The 21,877-nt window shown below is 40.5% G+C and overlaps 1 long non-coding RNA gene across 1 annotated transcript in view; it reads right to left on the bottom strand.

The window, feature by feature from the left end:
• The window catches only part of LOC103278583 (uncharacterized), a 58,540-nt gene extending 45,626 nt beyond the window's left edge, over positions 1-12,914 (bottom strand). Inside the window, exon 1 of the long non-coding RNA XR_506170.3 lies at positions 12,647-12,914. This is a non-coding gene — a long non-coding RNA (uncharacterized LOC103278583). The remainder of the gene's footprint in view (positions 1-12,646) is intronic.
• Between the last annotated feature and the right edge of the window lie 8,963 nt (positions 12,915-21,877).

Genomic DNA, 21,877 nt, shown 5'->3' with positions numbered 1-21,877 from the left:
GAAATACGGGAGGTCCCATGTAAAATAGGCAAATGGGAAGGAAGAATATCCTTTGTAATAGCCCCTATTGCCACATACCACGTAATATTAGGGATACCATGGCTCGAACAGGCAAATCCTGAAGTAGATTGGAGAGGAAAGAGCTTAGCATTCAAAGAACAGCAGACGCAATGGGAGATAAGCAAAATTGCAGAAGAGGAGGACGAGGAAGATGAAGCAGGTGAGATAAACCCACAGCTATTGCCACCTGAATACAGAGACTTTGTGGATGTTTTCAATCAGAAAGAGGCCAGTAAATTGCCTCCCAAAAGGAATATAGAAGTAGAAATTGAAATAACCCCAGGAGCAGACTTACCAAAACCAAAAGTGTATCCCATGTCTGTGCAGGAGAAGGAGGAATTGAGGAAATATATTGATAAAAACCTGGCGCGAGGCTTCATTAAGCCATCCAACTCTCCTCTCGGGGCCCCAGTGTTATTTAGGAGGAAGAAAGACAACTCCCTACGATTGTGCATTGATTATCGAAATTTAAACGCAATTACTAAGGACAATAAATACCCTATGCCCTTAGTAAAGGATTTAATTACCGTATTGAAGAAAGGGAGCATATTTACTAAACTTGATTTAATTGAAGCGTATCATAAATTAAGAATAAAACCGGAGGATACTTGGAAAACTGCATTTTCCTGCGCATTCGGCCATTTTGAATATAAAATTTTGCCTTTCGGTTTAAAAAACGGAGGCGGTTGCTTTATGCAGCTTATAAATGAAATACTACACCCATTGTTGTACAGAGGGGTATTCATATTCCTTGATGATATCTTGATCGTGAGTGAAGATAAGGAAAAACACGTAAAATTGGTCCGGGAAGTTTTGCAGAGACTAAGGGAAGCAAAGCTGTACGCAAAACTGTCCAAATGTGAATTTAATAAAACTCAAATTGACTTTCTGGGGTATCGGATATCTCCAGAAGGGTTAGCTATGGATCCAGCTAAAGTATCAGATGTGAAAGAATGGGGAGTGCCTCAAACAAGGAGGCAATTGCAATCATTCCTGGGGTTTGCAAATTTTTACAGACCCTTCATAAAAGGCTTCGCGCAAATAACCGCACCCCTTACTGAACTTTTAAAAACAAAAGGGAAAGGGGAGACAGCAAAAGTAAAAGCTCCTGGCGCCAGACTAAGTTGGACGCCAGAATGCCAAAAGGCATTTGAAACCCTGAAAGAATGCTTCACAGAAGGACCCATCCTAAAACACCCCGATATCAGGAGTCCTTTCATAATCCATTGCGATGCCTCAGACTGTGCATACGGAGCAGTACTATTGCAAAAAGATCAAAATGGGAACTTAAAACCCTGTGGATATTTGTCCCGGAAGTTCAGCGAAACTGAAAAATGTTGGCCGATATGGGAAAAAGAGGCACTAGCCATATTAAAGGCCTTAGAATGCTGGCGGCACTTTCTCGAAGGAAGCGGAATCCCATTTGAAATTTGGTCTGACCATAAGAACCTCCAGTATTTAAAGTCTCCTCGAAAACTGTCCCCCAAACAGATTAGATGGGCACAATACTTCAGCAGGTTCGATTTCCAATTAAAGTTCTTTCAAGGGAAGCAGAATGTCTTGGCAGATGCCCTTTCACGCATGCCTCAACACGAAGGAATAACCACAGCAAAAGAGGGAACAATATTCTCTGATAAACAATGGGGCTTAGCTGTCAGGACAAGAGCACAAACCCAAAAAGAGAACACTGCTATGATTGAACTCGGCGGGGAAGATAATTGGGGAAACGAACTGAAACAGTCTTATGAAGGAGACCAATGGATCGCATCCAATGCGGAACAGGGGGAGCAGAAGGGGGGATTTTGGTTTGTGAACAAGAAACTGTATATCCCAGCAACATTAAGGATCAAGATTTTGCATCGTTTTCACAATAACCAGAGCGCTGGTCATACAGGAATTACAAAAACAACAAAAGCAATAGCAAAACATTGCTGGTGGCCAGGGATGAGGAAGGACATAAAGAACCATGTGGTTCAATGTGATGATTGTGCCAGAAATAAATCGAGAGGAGGGAAACCAATGGGATTATTACAAACAGTAGCAGAACCTACCAGACCTTGGGAATGTGTAGCTATGGACTTTGTGGGGGAACTACCGGTTAGCAAAGGACATCGTTATATTTGGACAGTATTAGACCTGTTTTCTAAACAGGCCCACTTTATAGCACTGCCAAAACTACCATCAGCCGAGAAACTAGCTGAATTGTACATAAACCACATTTACAAACTGCATGGATGTCCCAGTAGAGTAGTCAGTGACAGAGGAGTACAATTCACAGCAAAATTTTGGGAAAAATTCTTGGAAATGCTAGGAGCAGAAAGGAGTTTAAGTTCTGCTTTTCACCCCATGACAAATGGGGCGGTAGAACGTACTCAGCAGACACTTGGGCAGTTCCTTCGAATGTACTCTAACATGAGACAAAATGACTGGTCTCGGTGGTTGGCTTTTGCAGAACTAGCTTTTAATTCGACTATACATTCAGCAACAAATAAAACCCCCTTTGAAGTAGTTTACGGGTATGAAATACAGCCTCTGCCCCAGCTGCCAAGATGGACAGAGAATGAGGGAACAGAGGCAGGGAAATGGAAAACACAAATGATGGAATGCTGGAGTCAAGTGACTGCATCCTTAAAGGAAGCACATAAAAAGTATAAAGTGTTCGCAGATAGAAAGAGGGTGGAAGGTGATAAATTGGAGAAAGGAGATTTAGTGTGGTTAAGTACCCAAAACATCAAACTGGGGCTACCTTCGAAAAAATTAGGCCCTAAATATATTGGACCATTTAGAATACAGGGTGTTATCAACGAAGTGACTTTCCAGTTGGCATTGCCAAAAAGTTTAGGGAAAATACACCCTGTATTCCATCGTAGCTTACTGAAAAAATATATGGGTACTTTGGACAAAATGGACACATAGAATTATTGTTTTGTTTCAGGTTTGTGATGAAGGAAGAACCGAAGAGGAGGACGAAGAAAAGGAGGGCACCATGTCATGGAACCCAGTTACAGGGCTTTGGTAATTCAGCCCTGTAACTGGGAGTCATAACATAAACAATCCCAGAAGCACCTGGCAGAAGAAGATAGAATACGCCTGGGAACTTGGGACCGAAAGTATAAACAATTATAATTGGTTTAGTGTGTGAAAATGGTAGTAATGTGATATTGGAGGTGGGACTTGATGATGATATTTACGTGTGGTGTTACGTAGCATCAAAAGTTATAAAAATAGTTGTATGTAAACATTGAGTCATTCTTGACTTTTCCAAAGTCATGTGTTCTTCAATAAAGATTGGATTTGAGAGCAGTTATCTTTAATCTGCGTTCAGACTGATCCTTTGAAGTGAGCAGGACACTCCACTATGTTGCTACTACTTTCAGGATTTGACACATAATCTTGACATTGGTATTGCAGAAGAACTTGTCTTTTTCAAAGCAAAATGACGTCCTCCATGACACACCAAACAACTCTTACATACACACACACACACACACACACACAGGACTTCTAAAGTGCCAAGGGAAAGCTATGCTTGTGTTGCCAACACTAAATTGAGATAATTTCAGCACAAGCACTTTGTTTGCTTCAGAGATTGTTATCCCACAACAAAAGACTGAGTGAAAGGAGTTTGTCTGTTTATATTTTCCCTGGATTTCTTTGAATGCACAGTCTGTTCTTGGGCAACTTATCAAGATGATCTTGGCAGTGCATCAGAAGTAGGTAATCAAAAATTGTGGAGTCATAATTATCTCTTTGGGAGTTAATTGCATCACTTTTGGAGCCAGTATTACCTTACAAATTTAACCGCAACTTCTAATGGCTAAGTCCCCCAATCCATGGTTGCACGCTTAGGGGTTTGCACCTGCCATTCTGAAAATATATGTTTATGCATGTGTTTTTTAATCGCCAGGATTCCCCTGTGCAACAACACAAATCATTTTTGAAGCTTTTAAAGCTTCACAAGCAACTTGCCAGAGAAATAACAGAATGTTGTTTGGAGCCAGGAATGTCAAAAGTCCCATTGAAAATGGAAAAATTATTTCCTAGTTTCTCTAAATTTGGGGCATAAGAGTACAATTGTATGTGTTTCTATTGAGTAATGGTAATTCTCATTAATGCAGTTTCTATGGAAGATGACAGCTTCCTGCATTTTTTCTACAGATTATATTTATTTATTTATTTATTTGCAGTATTTACCATCCTTCTCAACCCCTAAGGGGACTCAGGGCAGTTCACAGTGCTGGCAACAATTCAATGCCCTCAATAAAAAAAACAGTATAAAACATCAAAGTTGACCCTCCCCTAATAAAACATCAAACATTATTAAACACATCACATTAAATAACATCATATATCACACAAAGACATAGCCGTTGTCTGTAAACAGCCCTGGGTCATTGCACTTTCCACTTTCACTTTAAATATTACTATGATGCGCCAAATACCTGGTTCCACAGCCAGGTCTTTAGCTGTCTCCCCTTTAGGTTTTTGTGACCAATAAATAGATTGGTTGGTTGGAACTGTTTGAAACTAAGTGAAGTAAATCTGAAACATACAACTAAGTTAAGCTGAAGAACGTTTGTAACCAATTACGCTTATGAACCTCTCTGAAGTAATCATTTACCTGTTTTCAAGAAAATAAATTTTTATTCTATTTTTCAACTTTCAAGAGCCTCCACAGTGTATATTTTCCATCAAGAAGTCTTAATAAAAGTTCCAGCAATACAACAATAAAAACCAACAGAAAAGCCTCATAGTGAACATCAGTTTGGGAGTCAGGGGTAAAAACAGTGTGGGCAGGAAATGGGAGAAGTTTGCCTCAGACACATTTAACAACAAAAATCCTAAAGACATTTTAGGTTGGTGGCAGCTACCAGTTTTAAAAGAAAATCTGTTATAGTTAATCTCTCAGCCTAGCCTCCCCGCTTTGCTCATTTGCTTTATATTGGTGGCAGAGGTGGGATATTATTATTTTAAAAGATTCCCCCTTGCCATCGGTTTTTGTTATAACAGGTAAGTTGGACCGGAGCCGTTTGATATCTTTAATTATCCACCAGTTCTCTATCTACCAATACTAAATTCAACAATGGAGGTTTAATAATAATAATAATAATAATAAGAAGAAGAAGAAGAAGAAGAAGAAGAAGAAGTTTATTTGTATCCCGCCTCCATCTCCCCCGAAGGGGACTCGGGGCGGCTTACAGCAAAATCAAAATACAAACAATGATAAAATATAAAACATCAAGACAAAAACAAAGCCAATAAAAAATATACACAATAAGTTAAAAAACACAACACAGAATTAAAACATCAGGTTAAAAACAATGAGGTTGCAATAGTGGATAAGCAAAGTGTACGGTGCACATTATGGGTAACAAATTCATAAATAGATAAAGTGCATTAGAATCATTTAAGGTCACATTAGGTACGGTAGGGAGGAGTCCTGAGTAATATCAATCAATCAGGAATCGGGAAGAGCGACCAGTGCAAAAGGTCGAGGAGCATAATAATTGTGATGGAAAAAAGATGATCTTCACCAAAGGCCTGAGTGAAAAGCCAAGTTTTCAGTCTCTTCCGAAATGCCATCAAGGTGGGGGCTTGCCTGATCTCCCTAGGCAGCGAATTCCATAACCGGGGGGCCACTACAGAGAAGGCCCTGTCCCTCGTCCCCACCAACCGCGAAGGTTTCTTCTCTCCCACAATGCAATGTTCTGTGTAATCTAAAAACTGGCTCCAAAGGGGTTTCCAAGAACAATAATTTGTTACCTGCCTTCCCTCATTGCTCAAGGCAGGTACAATATAGTTATAATACAGGGATAAAACAAAGGAGCATAACAATACATATATGGTATTAAAATATAGAAAAATGATTAAAACACCAATACTAATAAAATGTAAATTTAATATTCATAGACTGAAATTGACTGGATAGGCTGCTGGAGGAGATGGGTCTTTAATTGTATCTTGGCTTGTTTAGCTGTCGAATCTCTTCCGTCAAATAATTCCCCAGTCTTGGAGCAGCTGATGAAAAGGTCATCTGGGTGACGGTTGCCAGTTGGGTTCTGGCTGGTTGAAGTAAATGTCTCCCAGAGGACCTAAGTCTACAGGGCAGATTGTATGGGAGAAGTCGATCATGTAGGTAACATGAACCTAAACCATGTAGGGTTTTTAAAATAATAATAAATACTTTGTATTTTGCCCGGAAAATAATTGGAGTTATTTTAGTATTGGTGTAATATGCTCCTGGTGGCACAGTGCGTTAAAGCGCTGAGCTGCTGAACTTGCAGACCAAAAGGTCGCAGGTTCAAATCCCGGGAGCAGAATGAGCGCCCGCTGTTAGCCCCAGCTCCTGCCAACCTAGCAGTTCGAAAACATGCAAATGTGAGTAGATCAATAGACACCACTCTGGTGGGAAGGTAACGGCGCTCCATGCAGTCATGCCGGCCACATGACCTTGGAGGTGTCTATGGACAACGTCGGCTCTTTGGCATAGAAATGGAGATGAGCACCAACCCCCAGAGTCGGTCACGACTGGACTTAACGTCAGGGGAAAACCTTTACCTTTACCTAATGTGCTCATTCTGAGAGGTACTGTAAACAATCTGGCTGCCATGTTTTAACCTAATTGGAGTTTCCGAATTTGGCATAGGGATAGCTCAATGTGCATACATTGCAGAAATCCAACCTTGAGGTTACCAGTGCATTACCATCTTTAGATCCTCCAATTCTAGGAAGGGATGCAGCTGGCATATTGGACAAAGCTGGTAATAACTAGCTCAGCCTTGCGGGTGTAGAAGAGGTGAATGCCCCTTTCCAGTTTCACTGGATTTGATGACTCCGCCAGTGAACATCTGTTGCGTGAACGGGGTGAAGAGGGGCTTAGCCCCAAAATAACTCCTGGTACTGACATAAACATTAATGAGGTGACAGTTATGCATAATTACAAATATTTTATGAACAAATGACATGTGTTGAGAATTTGACAGTTCTTGGAAAATACGTATAAGGCCACAACTTCTGTTGATTACAGCTGCAAATGTACTTGGCACAACATAGGTGCTAACCAATTTGCCTACTTATCAATGAGCCCACCAATCTGGCCTGCCACCTAATACTTACAGATTAATGAAGGGCAATCTATCATGACCCACTCCCAATGGTCATTTCCCCCCATATCACTGGGTACCAATAAGATACCAGGTCAAAGTTTAGGGTGAGGGCCAGGTAAATGACCTTGGAGGGCTCCATCCAGCCCGTAGACCTTAGGTTGGGACCCCTGCCATTCAGTGTTTAAAAGTTTACTGGCCTATTTGAGATAAAGGATCCAAAGAAAAGGAGGGAAGATCCAATTGAAAAGCATGTTTAAAAGTGTGCTGGTCTATGACATGGGAAGAGACATTGTCAACCTGTGTGATGGGAAATTAGGGGGATGGTTGAGCTAGAAATGGGAAGGAGGTGATCATGTGTGATGGGAGTGAGTCAATATTCCATCTTCTTTAAAGATGGAATACCACAGAATGCCAAGCAAAGAAGACAATTCTGCCTCTCCCCCCTCTTGTGGCCTTCTCGGATTTATTGGATTTTATGAACTTTCTTTTATACTTCTTCACTATTCTGGACTCTTCTCAGCCCATGAACGCAGGTGAGCACAAGTAAGAGAGAGCAACACATCCCAGAACAGCCAGCAAAGTTATTATCTGTGTTATAGTGATAAGAAAATGAAAACATATAACAGGAATGGGAAATATCAGCCCCATTGTTTTTTTAAAAATAATTTTTATTAGGTTTTCCTTAAACATAGGTTAAAATAAAAAGAAAGAAAAAGCAAAAAAAAAAAAAGGGGGGGGAGAAAAAAAAAGAAAGAAAGAAACTATTGGGTATTGGTATTCCTCAGCCCCATTGTTTAACTTTCATCCCCTGGAATTCCAACGCAACCTCTTTTTTCCAGCCTGAAAAATGCTCCCAGACAATGAGGAAGTAAAGTTTCCAAGGAGTACAGTTCCCCATTCTGATGTATCACTCCCTCATACCTTGTGTCCTTTGAATATAGGTATTTTCATACATTCTGGGAAATACCTATTTTTTTATTCCCAGAGCTTCCCTGTCCCTACTATATAAAGTAGGTATGGACAAACTTCGTCCCTCCAGATGTTTTGGACTACAACTACAACTCTCACAATTCCTAACAGTCCAAAACATCTGTAGGGCAGAAATTTGCCCATGCCTGATATAGAGAAAGGCCTTAGTTTTGACTTAATGTACTCTTTCTACATGGCTGTCTGTTTGATAAATGCAACTAGGCAGATGAATCTTAAATTTTATTTCAAGGTTAAATAATTCTTCAGCAAAACCTTTTTCTTAAACAAACGATCTTAGGGTTAGGGATCAATCCAATTTAAAAGCTCCCTGTGTGATGCCCTTCAAAGTTACTTGTTGCAACCCTTGGTATTTGTAAATGTGTTTTCAAGTATATATGCTCTTTATAATGGTTACACATGACACTGGCAAAGGGTCCATGGTGAACACCTCAAGCAATTTCCCACATCACTGAACACCTTAATATAGGAACTCTGGTAATGGGCAACATTAATAAAGATTCATGAACTCCCCAATGTTCATTGTTATCAGGATACAGCCTGTTGTGCCTTTAACCTGTGAGCATACCTTGAGAAAAGCATTCACTTTTCAGCAACGACCTTGTATCTTTACATTAAACTTTCTATCCACTTCCAATTATGAAAACATTCTAATAAAAAGCATCTAGATTTCATTCTTTTCACCTGCTGCTTAGTCCGCTTTTGACATTCCAAGCTTTTGTTTGTAGCACCATTCATTGCCTCAGCAACAGAATAAATGGGATTTCTCTCCCAAACAGAGGATTAAAACTACAGGTAGAAAATATACAAAACCAAGAAGAATCAACTTCTTTTCCCTCTTCTGACTAGAGTGCAGATAATACTGACCAGATCTGAGAATGTCAAGAAGATCATATAATTGTTTACACTACAATTACTGCCATTTAATTTATACTGAAACTCTTAGGAGTACTTTTTCTTTTCCCTGGCAATGGAAAATAATATAGATCTGCAATTTTAACAAAAGTAGCATTTTCACAATTGTCAAAAACCATGGTAAGAAGAAATACATTGTGCTTCTTTTAGTTTTGCATCATTTTAGAAATATAAAACATACAAAAGGGTCAAGTGAACTAAAATTAGAAAAAGTTCCCACCATCATGTTTTCCAATTTTGTTCAAAATTTAGCTGTAGTATCAGGCACATGTTAAACTACGTTCCCCAAAATTTGAGCTCTCTAACTGCAATTAGTTGCTGATTTAGACTCCCTTATTGTGAAGCCAATAGGAAATCGAAAGTTACCTGGAAAGGCCAAGAGCTTGAACATTGTTTCCATCCTAAATATCTTGGTGTCACCTTAGATCGAACACTGTCATATAGGAAATGCTGCATGAACATCAAGCACAAAGTAGCTGCACACAATAACATCCTGTGGAAACTAACTGGCAGCGCATGGGGTGTAGACCCAAAGTTAATAAGAACATCAGCCCTGGCCTTGTCTTACTCAACTGCTAAGTATGCCTGCTATGTTTGGCACAAGTCTGCCCATGCGAAGCAGGTGAACATAGCATTGAACGAGACATGCAGAATAATTACAGGTCTTAAAACCAGGGGTGGTTTACCCACCTTGTTGGGGGCGCCGTTCAGGCAAATCCTGGCTCTGCCAGGAAGGCGTTCCACGCTTTGCAGATCAGAGAAGTGGCGCTGCTTCTCTGGTCTGCAAAGCGCTGAGGAACGGCTTCCTTCTCGCCAGGAAGGCATTTCTCGGAGCTTTGCAGACCAGAGAAGCAGTGCCCGCTTCTCTGGTCTGCAAAGCACCGAGGAATGTCTTCCTTCTTGCCAGGAAGGCGTTTCTCAGAGGTTTGCAGAGCAGAGAAGCAGTGCCCGCTTCTCTGGTCTGCAAAGCACCGAGGAATGTCTTCCTTCTCACCAGGAAGGCGTTTCTCGGAGCTTTGCAGTCCAGAAAAGTGGTGCCCTCTTCTCTGGTCTGCAAAGCGCCCAGGAACAGCTTCCTTCTCACTGCATGCCTATCAACCTCCTCCCAGTAGACTCAAATTAAGGAAAAGCTTCATGAGGACTATCACTCCTCTTGACGTTCCCCCAGCAACAGCAAGGGTGTCCCTCTAGGCAGCTAAGCCAGGTAATCCCAGTTGGATGGCCCTTCACAAAGGTCTGTTTTCAGGGGCAAACCAAGAATGGGCAACTTGGAAGTCCCTGAACAGACTCAGAAGTGGAGTGGGCAGATCAAAAGACAACCTGGCAAAATGGCACTATCTAAAAGAATCCTCCACTTTGTGCGACTGTGAAGCAGAACAGACAACTCTGCATCTTTATGCTTGTCCGCAGTGCCCTGCCTCATGTACAGAGAAAGAATTGTTCGAGGCTACAGACAATGCGATCGTGGTTGCCCATTTTTGGTCAAAAGATATTTAGTCACTTGTGCTCCTTCTATTTTTTATCAGTTTTATTCTAATTTATGCAATGCTTTTGATACGAAATAAATAAAAACCCCTTATCTGAAGGGTAGTATGCATAAACATGCCCCTAGTTTCAATGTGATAACCAGAAATGGCCCAGCTATCATAGATCAACTTTCAGACCCATGCTTGGCCATAGAAACCCACTGAATTGCCTTCTCAGATTCTCTTGAAGCTTAGATTTCCACCTTGTCTCACAGGTGTTCCCTAGTTTTAGAGGAGTTGGAACAGCTGGAAGTAAAAAATTAACCAACACTTAATCTTAACCATCCATGTCTGGGGCTCAATACTTATCTGGCTCAGCTGCAACTATGATGCTGCGTTCGCTCCATGTGATTGGACTCTTAACAATATGCAAAAGAATTAAGTTTGCAATTTTCAAAAAGAGCAAAATGTTTATAATTATTGCCTGGGAGCCAAATACAAGATGAGAAATAACCTTTGCTGCCAGTGCCTGAGTAGCCGAAGGAATCAATTGTCCTCCTTTCCTATAAAATAAACATATGATTGCTTTAGTATATCTCTGTGTATTTTCAATGGCATTTTGCTTCTTGCAGGGGAAGTCATAGTCAAATACTTGAAAAGCATTATTTGTTCAGTGGGCTAATTGTCAACCTGCAATTTGTGTCTACTTTTTTCTAGAAAATAATCTGTGGGCCTAGAATAGTTAGTAGTTCAGTGTTACTACGAAACTCTAGAGGTCTTAAAAAGGCTTCTTAAGTCAATATGGGACAATGAGAGAAAATCTGGGTCATTGGAATAGAGAGGTACAAGGAGAGGCAAATGTGTCAGTTTTGGCAGACAGGCATACATCTATGCCAAGCATTTAACTAAAGTGTTATAGTAAAAAAATTTAAGTCCAAGCACACAATTTTTCTTTCTTCTATTATAGGTCTGTATTTACTCTTCCATAAATCCTGCTGGCAAAAATCTGCACAACGGCAGGCCGGTAGGCAGGGAAAACCAACTGCACCAATGGGGAATAAGTCTTATCTAAAATGTGTAGATATTTTCTAACACACACATAGTTCCACGAAGGGAAAGAATGCACTGTTTTGCAATCCAGTTTAAAAGAACTGGAAGAAGATGGAATATGGAGAAATGCAATAAAATCAAGAGGGTCTCCATATTTATATATTTCTAATGCCCTTTATAGTGGGATTTCAGACAAATCAAATAATTTCAAACTATAAGTTATTATTATATGCCTTCAAGTCATTTCTAAGTTATAATGATCATAAAGCAAAGCTACCATGGAGTTTTCTTGGTAAGATCTATTCAGAGTGGGGTTCCCCATGCCTTTCTCTATGGTTGGGAGGGTGTGAATTCCCCAGTTTCACTAAGTAGGTTTCCATGGCTGAGCCTGGATTTGAACCCTGGTCTCCAGAATTGTAGTCCAACCCTCAAACCACTACACCAGTGGTTCTTAACCTGTGAGTCCCCAGGTGTTTTGACCTACAACTCCCAGAAATCCCAGCCAGTTTATCAGCTGTTAGGATTTCTGGGAGTTGAAGGCCAAAACATCTGGGTCCCACAGGTCGAGAACCATTGCACTACAGCATGCTGGCTGTCTTTACAATAATACAATAGTTTAAACAGGATACATACATGTTACACAAGTCAAGTTAAAACAGTTGGCAGAACTGCAAAAAGTAAGAAACATCCAAAGTAACAATGTGATAAACATGTAGAATAGGAACAAAAAACAACCGATCTAAATGGTAGGGCTGAATTTGCCAATGGGGCTGAACAGAGAACAGCAGGCAGAGGCAGAGGGCTGAGAACGGAAGAAGTGACATGATCTCTGTTGATTTCTCATCAAACTGGCTTCTTATCCAGTAGCCTCAGCAAACTATCCTCGGAGTTGGAATAAAGTTTATTATAAACTACTAATCCTGCCATTTTTAATGGTGATCACAACAAAGGACATAAAATAGTCTGTGAAGACACATGACTTTGGAAATAATTGAAAACATTGTGATATGGCAGCAATACACACGTTTCTCAACACGTTTGTGTGATATTTCTGATAATTACCTGTTCTTCTACCTTAACACCGAGTTGCATAGCCTTAAGTTTGCAAGATATGCAGCCATCCATTTCAGCATACATATTATCTGATGCAACTATTACAAGACTTTTCCCTCTGACGAACACATTCCAGTCCAAACCCATTCAGTGTTTCCATTGGCTAACAGACCATTCCTCATAGTTGCTATGATTTAAAGGATTTAAAGGACTTTAGAAATAATTGAAAACATTGTGATATGGCAGCAATACACACATTTCTCAACAGGTTTGTGTGATATTTCTGATAATTACCTTTTCTTCTACCTTAACACCGAGTTGCATAGTCTTAAGTTTGCAAGATATGCAGCCATCCATTTCAGCATACATATTATCTGATGCAACTATTACAAGACCTTTCCCTCTGACAAACACATTCCAGTCCAAACCCATCCAGTGTTTCCATTGGCTAACAGACCATTCCTCATAGTTGCTATGATTTAAAGGGCCACTAATTTAGAATGATGTCTAAAGAAACCCAAGAGGCTTGAAACAGATTTTTTACTTCTTCCCTGTACTTTTTATTAAGCACATGGCAAAATATACTGTGTTTCCCTCTACCACCTTCAAAAGGCATCTCTGTCAGGAAAGTGGCAGTCAACATAGTGCTGCATAGACAGAATAAGAACCAAACTAGTTTAGCTGTGATCTCCCTTGAATTGGATCAGGGCTGTGTCACTGGAGAAGAGAATTTAAGCCTTTCTCTCTATGCTTTTTCCATCATGCAGCTCTACTTTGCTCCCACATCCCATCCCAAAACCCGAGATCCATACTCGAGATTAAACAATTCTGAATCCAGCCATTCATTTTCATTACCAGAAATATAAGTGCGCACAAATCTGCCATTCAGAAATCTAACCCTGCTTAACTCACGTTTTTCCTATTTTCAGTAGTATAAATCAGCTGGATATCAGATATCATTGGCAATCTATCAGTAGATTTGCTCCTCCTTTTGGCACCTTTGGGAATCATAATAAAACACTAATTTATTTGATTTTTTTCTTCTAGGAGATACTTTCCTTTTTTTAACTTTGAGCTAAATTAATTTTGCTTGTACAGTGATACACATTACATTGCACAGAAAGCTAAATGTGTAAGTGTGTGAATTGATTAATAAAAAAATAAAAAATAATGACAGGGCAGCATTAGCTGAGATTTGGTAATGTGTTCTGGGAGGGATCTAGAGGCACGTAAGTATGTTTAGTGATTAGCGTTCCTTCGATAGAGCGTGAGACTATAGTAAGTATATATTGATATACTCTGATCCAAATCCCATAGTAATGTAATCTTTCTCATGGTTTAATACTGTGCTCCAGTAATGTGTCTGAAGAAGTGGATTGCAAACCATGGAAGCACATGCTAAAATAATTCAGTCTCAAAAGGGCTGCTAGATACTTTTCCCCAACCTTTTTTCCTCACAACCACCCCCACCCCTCATTTTTGTGCTGAAATAGGCTAACAGTTATCACTTTCAAAACTGCTATTTGAGGTATATGTGTTGTGACTGCGCCTTCGGGGATTATGGTTGATGGGGATGGAATTCGAAGAGGAAGAAAAAACCCTCGTGATGAGGGTTCACTGGAGGAGTTGCGCAGGAAGCGACTTAGAGAGCTATATGGGGGATCTTCTGAGGAAGATTCAGATGGGGAGATGGATGCTGAGGAACAGGTGGTGGCTGGGGAAGCAGGCACTGAATGGGCACAGCCACCGGAGATGTCTGGGGATTTGGGGTCTATGGATACTTCTGAACCTGGGGTTTCTGCAGGAGCTGATCCCAATTGGGATGCTTGGAGAAGGGAGGATGGTTCTTTAAGTGTTCATGGGGCTAAGTGTGGGCAGGATGATTGGGACTCCGACGAATTGCTAGGTACTCCAGATCCACGAGCTCTAGCTGTGTGGAGCTCAGACTCTGAGTAGATTTGGGACACCTGGTGTTTGGGTGTGAGTGTTTGGTCACCCAGGAGGAAGGGGAATAAAATGGGAATGTTTGGCCACTGCACTTTGCGTGTGGCAAGGTGTTGCTGAGGCGCCATTGGGATCTCTGTGTTTCCATGAAGACTGGACTTGGACTATGATTTGAATCTGCTGTTATCACCTAGCTTGGCTCTCGCTGTGTCTTATCGTGGACCTATCTTGGATGACTGCACCCTCTTCAGACCTTGGACCGGAATTTGACCTTGCTACTGCCTTCGCCCTGCGATTGATAACTACTATCGGCTTTTGACTCCTGGCTTGCTCTTTGGACACCACTGTTATCTCCTGACCTGACCTTGGAATCCCGGACGACGTCTTTTCACCATCCTTTTGGAGCCTTCGGCTTTATCCACATTGTGGAAGCAGTCTACTGCATTCTTTGTTTGTTTGTTTGTTTCCTGACCAATTTGGTGTTTTCTTTTGGGAACTGTTCCTTTGAAAACTACAGAGCCGGCTGGCAGGGCTTGGACTCAGAAAGTGCAGTTTGCACTAAGTTTGTTTAGCTTTGTTTTCACCTGCTTGTGTTGCTGAATTATATTTTTGTTTGAACTGCTCTTGAAGCACTGATAGTGAAGTTTTTCAAGGTTTTTTCTGTGTTAACATTACTTTTTGGCTTATCTGCTGAATAAACTCTATTTTTGTTCACTAATTGGCGTCTGACAATATGAAAGTAAATCATTTATTATTTTTAAAAGAATTAACTACAATTTATTTATTTATTTACTATACTTATACCCTGCCCTCTCTCACCCCAAAGGGCCTCAGAGCGGCTTACAAGAAGGCAACAATTCAATGCCGCATAAATAGACATAATAATAAAATAAACATATACATTAAAACCCCCCAAAAAACATCTAAGCATTAAAACCAATTGTTAAAAACCACACAATCCAAAATCATAGTCCAGGACTTATTCCGGTCATAATTGCACCTATTCCATAACCACTTATTGCACTGAAATTACAGTCCAAAGGCTTGGTCCCACAACCATGTTTTAATTTTTTTTCCAAAGGTCAGGAGGGATGGAGATGAACCGATTTCGCTGGGGAGTGAGTTCCACAGCCAAGGGGCCACCAATGAGAAGGCCCTGTCTTTCGTCCCCACCAACCGCACCTGTGAAAGAGGTGGGACCAAGAGCAGGGCCTTGCCAGAAGATCTTAACCTCCAAGGTGGTTCGTTCAGATAGGTAAGCTGGGCCAGAACCATTTAGGGATTTATAGGCTAAAGCCAGCACTTCGAATTGTGCTTGGTAGCAAACTCACAGCCAGTGGAGTTGACTCAACAGGGTAGTTGTATGCTGTACGCCGCTCCAGTGAGGAATCTGGCTACCACCCGTTGGACCACTTGAAGCTTCCTAACAATCTTCAAAGGCAACCCATGTAGAGTGCGTTGCAGTAGTCTATTCAGGATGTAATAAGAGCATGGACCATCATGGTCAAGTCCGGCTACTCAAGGTACGGCACAACTAATCCACAAGTTTTAATTGTGCAAAATCTCCCCTGGCCACCGCCGAGATCTGGGATTCTAGGCTCAGTGATGAATCCAGGAGAACTCCCAAGCTACAAACTAATTTTTAATTAAATCATCTTTTCCAAGGAAAAGGCTTGGAACTACAACTACATCTATTAATTGTTAAAGTAAGTTTCCCAGATCTCTGATTATGAAATGATAATACTATATGACTGCCCAACTATCAGTAAATGGTCAAACGGTTGCAGTAAATAAGAGTCATGTGAGGAATTAAGTTGGCACCAAAGTGTTTAGTCATCCTGCTAAACTGTCCATTCATCTCTTGATTTCCTAGTATATTGACAGCACTCCCCTCTGCTATGGGTTGGCAGCTTGGCCTGGTCAATTGATATTTATTTATTTATTTATTTACAACATTTATACCCCGCCCTTCTCACCCAAGTTATATGTTCTATGAACAGAGGAAGGAAGGCTTTCCTCCTCAGAGACTCTGCTGCAGGTAAAACTGAAGCAGGATTCATAAAAGATTTATTTAAATGATTTGCAGGAAATGTTACCAGTATTTTCAGGCATTTTAGTGGAGTAGATACTAATGGAATGGTACAATACAATAGTTTGAGTGTGGGAATAGGGCTCTAGGATTTGTTGTTGTTGTGTGCCTTCAAGTAGTTTTTTTATTTTTTGGTAACACCAATGTAAACCTAACATGGGGATTTGGAGGCATGTGGTTTTCTGGGTGACTCATCCAAGGTCACCCAATGGATTTCCATGGCTGAGCAAGGAATCAACTTTTGTCACCATAGTAGTAGTCTGGCAACTAACCTTTATATCATGGAGATTCCATGAGATCAAGGTCAGCTTGGGTAAGTCTCTCAGCCTAAATGGAAGCTCATGGCAAATCTCTTCCAAATAAATCTATCCAATAAAACCCTTTTGGGTAGGGGTTGACTTGAAAGAATACTACAACAAATACTCTAAAACGTTTAAATAATCCGCTGCCCTCATTCATTGCCACACTTTTACATTCCTACAACACCACTTTGCTAAAATTAATTAGAAGAGCTATTAAAGTCAAATGAAACACTTCGGATAGATAATTTTAGCTCCCCCCCCCCCCCCCCAATTTGTCTGGTTTGAATGCCATATCCTCTGACAGTTGCTTTGCTTTTCTCTTCAGTAGCAGGGCATTTCCTACTGCTTACTTCCCATCTGTATCGCATTTTCTCAGTCAATGAGCAAATGCAATTAGCCTGCAGTCAGCCACATAATGGCACTAAAATATCCATGGGTTCTCACATTATTTTGAAGAATATCAATTCTTTCTCAATTTCCCCTCCTCACTGTCAGTCATAACTCAGGTTAAGAGGAGGTCTTGGACTTTAGATAGCATTCACTCTGATTCTGATGGTAACTAAATTGGAAAATAAACCTGATTTCAGTGGGGCTAACTTTAAGAAATTGTGGCTAGGGTTCCCTAAACATTCTAGATTGGTTCATAATGGCAAAGACATTGCTTGAGGTGACTTTGACATAAAAAGATATGTGTATGTGCTACCATTAAAATATAAGGGTGCACCATTTCATGTCCAACTAAACGTAGTGGAATCAGTTCACAAATATATGTGCACGTCATTCTGTAATTAAATAAGAGTAAGGGCTAGGAGCCAATGATATGCTTTCACTGCCTTTACCAGCATTACTTATCCGAAGGGATACCAGCTAAAACTGCCTTGGAACCTGATGGTATTGAATTTCCCTATTTAAAGAGGCAGCATCCTCACTACGGTGGATAGACTTTCCTTCATGTAATCTATAGCTGAGTAGAAAAGATCCACTGTCTTTAACATTTATGGAGAGGCCCATATGCATGTCTTTGGAAAATACTGCTTTGTTTTTGGGAGTGATGGATGAGGCTGAGAGATATGCAGATGAAATAGAAGAGTGCATATGTTTTTGCCTATACATGTGTGTACAGCTGCTAGCTTTGTTTTAGCATGCCTTTTAGCAAAACACATGCTTATTCTCCATATTATTCATCCATGTATTTATTTTATTTGTAGCTTGCCTTTCTTTCAAGATGAGACCCAGATCAACTCACAATAGAAATTAAAACAAAATCCATAAACCCACTTAATATATTTAAAAGTTTCTTAGTTTCTTTGCTAATTGAAAAGAACCATGGATGGAGAGGTCCGTGCCCAGTGAGTTTCTGCCAAACCATATCAACCAAGACAGAAAACAAACACTCTGGGTTGAAGGCGAAGTTACAGAGGTTTATTCAGTTTGACCAAAAGGGATGCAAGTACCAGCAAATGCTTCAGATACAAGCACAAATTCACAGAAAAATACAAGACATTTTATGCAGTTCTAACAGCTAAACCATGCCCATGAGGATTCGCACAATGATTGGCCAGGGGTTTTTCTGATGTCACTGACAGGATGAGGAGATCCCCATGGAGAGAAGAAGCACAGCTGATGTTGGCCAGTTTATAGGTTAAGTCCATTGCAGAGAGGGCACGATACTGGGGGAAATGATGACATGAGTATGCAGATAATTTTCTGATTGACTTAAGTGTCCAGTTCTGTTGAGACAAATGGGCAAAAGATGACAATCCCAAATAAACAGGGACTCGGCTGCAGATTCAGAAGGCTAATATATTCATATTTGTTTAGTCTTCTCTTCCATGAAAATGGCAGTCTGTGATGTCTCAGGGACCTTTGGCCCATGACCCCGCAGCCATCATAGATCAAACTGAAGAGGATTTGGGCTTTCTTCCATCTCAGCAAGATTCCGTCCCTTTCCAGATGTCTCTTGTTGACATTTTCATGCCAAATCAATTAGAGACGCCCTTGAAACAGAGCCTTTTTCTCCGAAAAGCTTGGTGTTTGATAGAAGGGCTTTTCTCAAAACAGATCGCTCTCAAAGGCAGATTTTAAGGAGAAGCGCCAGCTTACCAGCTGTTAGAATTTCTGGAAGTTGAAGGCCAAAAACATCTGGGGACCCCAGGTTGAGAACCACTGTTCTAAAGGCTTCAATATTGCAAAACATTGAAAGAGTGGAATTTAAAAAAATAAAAAAAGGAAAAACATCACGTTTTGTGCCTGAAGGCTTTTTATTGATCCTAGCCTTTTGGGGAGCAGGGGTGCCATGACTTCACAACACAACCCTTCTATTTGTACTTGTTCACTGAAAATGAACTGATATTTCTTCTTGAGCACCCCAAAATGAACATTAAAAGTGTAATTTCACATTGAAATCATGGCACAACAGAAGCAGATAGTTGATTAATTTGTTTTTTATGTTAAGAAAAAGAAACAATTTCCAAATGGACTCCATATGAGAACAGAGGAGGAACAATCTGGTAAGCACTAACCAAAGGTGCTATTATCCTGTTGCAAACATGATTTATTTGCTGGAAGCTGACCATAGAATCATGCTTAGTGCCTTCAAATACCTAGAAAAAACTTTTACTCATATGTAGAACATCAGTGGAAGCGATAGTATTTATTTTATGTCAAAAGCATTGCATAAATAAACAAGTATAAAATTGATAAAATAGAGGGAGCCCAAGCAGCTAAACAATTTTAGATCAAAAATGAGCAACAGCAACCGCATTGTCTGTAGCTTTAAACAGTTCTTCCTCTGTGCATGAGTCAAAGCATTGTGGGCAAGCATACAGATGCTGAGTTGTTTGTTCTGCTCCACAGTCGCACAAGGTGGAGGATTCTTTTAGATAATGCCAGATTGTCTTTTGATCTCCCAACTCCACTTCTGAGTTTGTTCAGGGACTTCCAAGTTACCCATTCTTGGTTCACCCCTGGAGGAAGACACCCGTAGAGGCCATCCAGCTGGGATTTCCTGGTTTAGCTGCCCAGAATGATATTCTTGCTGTTGCTGGGGGAACATTAAGAGGAGTGATGGTTCTCATGAAATGTTTCCTTGATTTGAGTCTATTAGGAGGAGGCTGATAGCCATGCAGCGGGTGGCTTTCATAGAGTTCAACCTTATTTATCTCACAGTTGGCAGCAACTTCATGTCACACATATTGGGGGGGGGGGGGGGGGAATGCCAGCTAGCTTATAGAGTCTATCAACAGCTGTATATTTGAGACATCCTTTGATTATTCTACAGGCATACTCAGCAGTTGAGTGAGACAATGCCTGGGCTGATGTTCTTATTAATTTTGGATCTGCACCCCATACACTACCAATAAATTTCCGAAGGATGTTATTGCATACAGCTACTTTGTGCTTGGTGTACATATAGTGTTTCCTAAATGTTAGTGTTCGATCTAAGGTGATGCCGAGATATTTAGGATATTGAATAAGTGACAGTAAAAACAGTAATCTGCAAATATGCTAATTAGATCTGCAAATGCCAAATCCACAAATATGGAGAGATGATTTTATTTCTGGGAGAGGAAGCATTTCTGTGTATGTGTGCCAAACTAGAAAAAGGAGTGGGGATAATGTATTGGAGGAGATAAATGGGTGGCATTGACTGGGCAGTTGCAAACGCTATGCATGATCAAGCCCCAAATGGTACTCTGTAACATTGCCTTATGGAACAGGGGAGGCAATGTCTTTAAAAGCAGTCTGTAAAAATGATTTCACTATAAAATAAATGGCATTCCAGCCAGATATGTCATTCATTGTCTCTCTGCAAAAAGCACATCTAATTTCTGTCTTGATTTCAACAAAATACGAACATACGTGACTGCAATAATAAGACTGCCAAAACCTTTTCTCGCTTTCCTTTAATCCTTTTTTGGACCCTGCAGTTCAGAATCTGAACATGAAACCACATTAATTGCATGCTATTTCTTTGTGCCTTGCAATCCTTGAGCATGAGGAATCCTGGTAGAATTCAAGACTGAAATGCATTTAGCATCCATCTGAATTGGCCCCAGTGTGAAACATTTCCTGGAGAAGAGCAGGCATTCCTCACTATAAACATACGATTATGTCTGGTAGCATGAGAAACAGCCCCAGGTGTCTTGCAACATGTCATGCTTGGTGGTTTTGTTTGTAAAAGCCAATGACAAAACAAAAGCTTTTGTGTTTATCTTTAGTTAGCTAGCATATGTTATCCTGTTTCGGTGTGTTGGACCAGCCCAGTGCTGTCAGAATGTCTCATGTCTCCCGCTAAAAGAAACCATAGTATAGCTAAGAAAAATCAATTTCCTCAAACCAGGGCTGGATTATTAATAGTTCAGTTGCTGCAATTGCTGCAGGCCCTTCACTGGCTAGGACTGACTGCTGAAAACCTAAGGTGTAGTTTGCCTTTCATCTCCAGTTGTTTCTTGAATCTCCCAGTGTTTCTTATATCATGGATATTTTGTATATTGCTTGGGAAATCAAACATTTTTAGAGTATCTATACACTGCGCTTCATGCCAAAAAGACTCCCAGGGAGGCTTAGAAATCATTAATCTGATATCTGCGTGCCTCAGGCTTTCAATTAAGTAAGAAACATAGGAAAAGAGAATTAGTAATGGGGAAGGAGTTAAGTTCAGCAGATACTGGCTGCTCTTCTCTCCCCCAGATGCCACAGCAATGGCAGTTCTGACATGGAGAAATTGTCACATGTTGCTGGGGCCAAGAGTCCAACTGCTCTTCTCCCTCTTAGAGGCCAGAGCAATGTCAGTTGGAATATGGAGCCTTGTGCATAGATTTGTTTTAGCCATTTTACTTCAGCCAAACCAGCTTCTTCGTCTCTACTTCGGCTGTTAGGAATTGTGGGAGTTGAAGTCCAAAA

This window comes from Anolis carolinensis, chromosome 4 (genome assembly GCF_035594765.1).
Source record: "Anolis carolinensis isolate JA03-04 chromosome 4, rAnoCar3.1.pri, whole genome shotgun sequence".
NCBI lineage: Eukaryota > Metazoa > Chordata > Lepidosauria > Squamata > Dactyloidae > Anolis > Anolis carolinensis.
The sequence above is the reverse complement of the archived record's forward strand: the minus strand, read 5'-3'. Positions and strand labels throughout refer to the sequence as shown.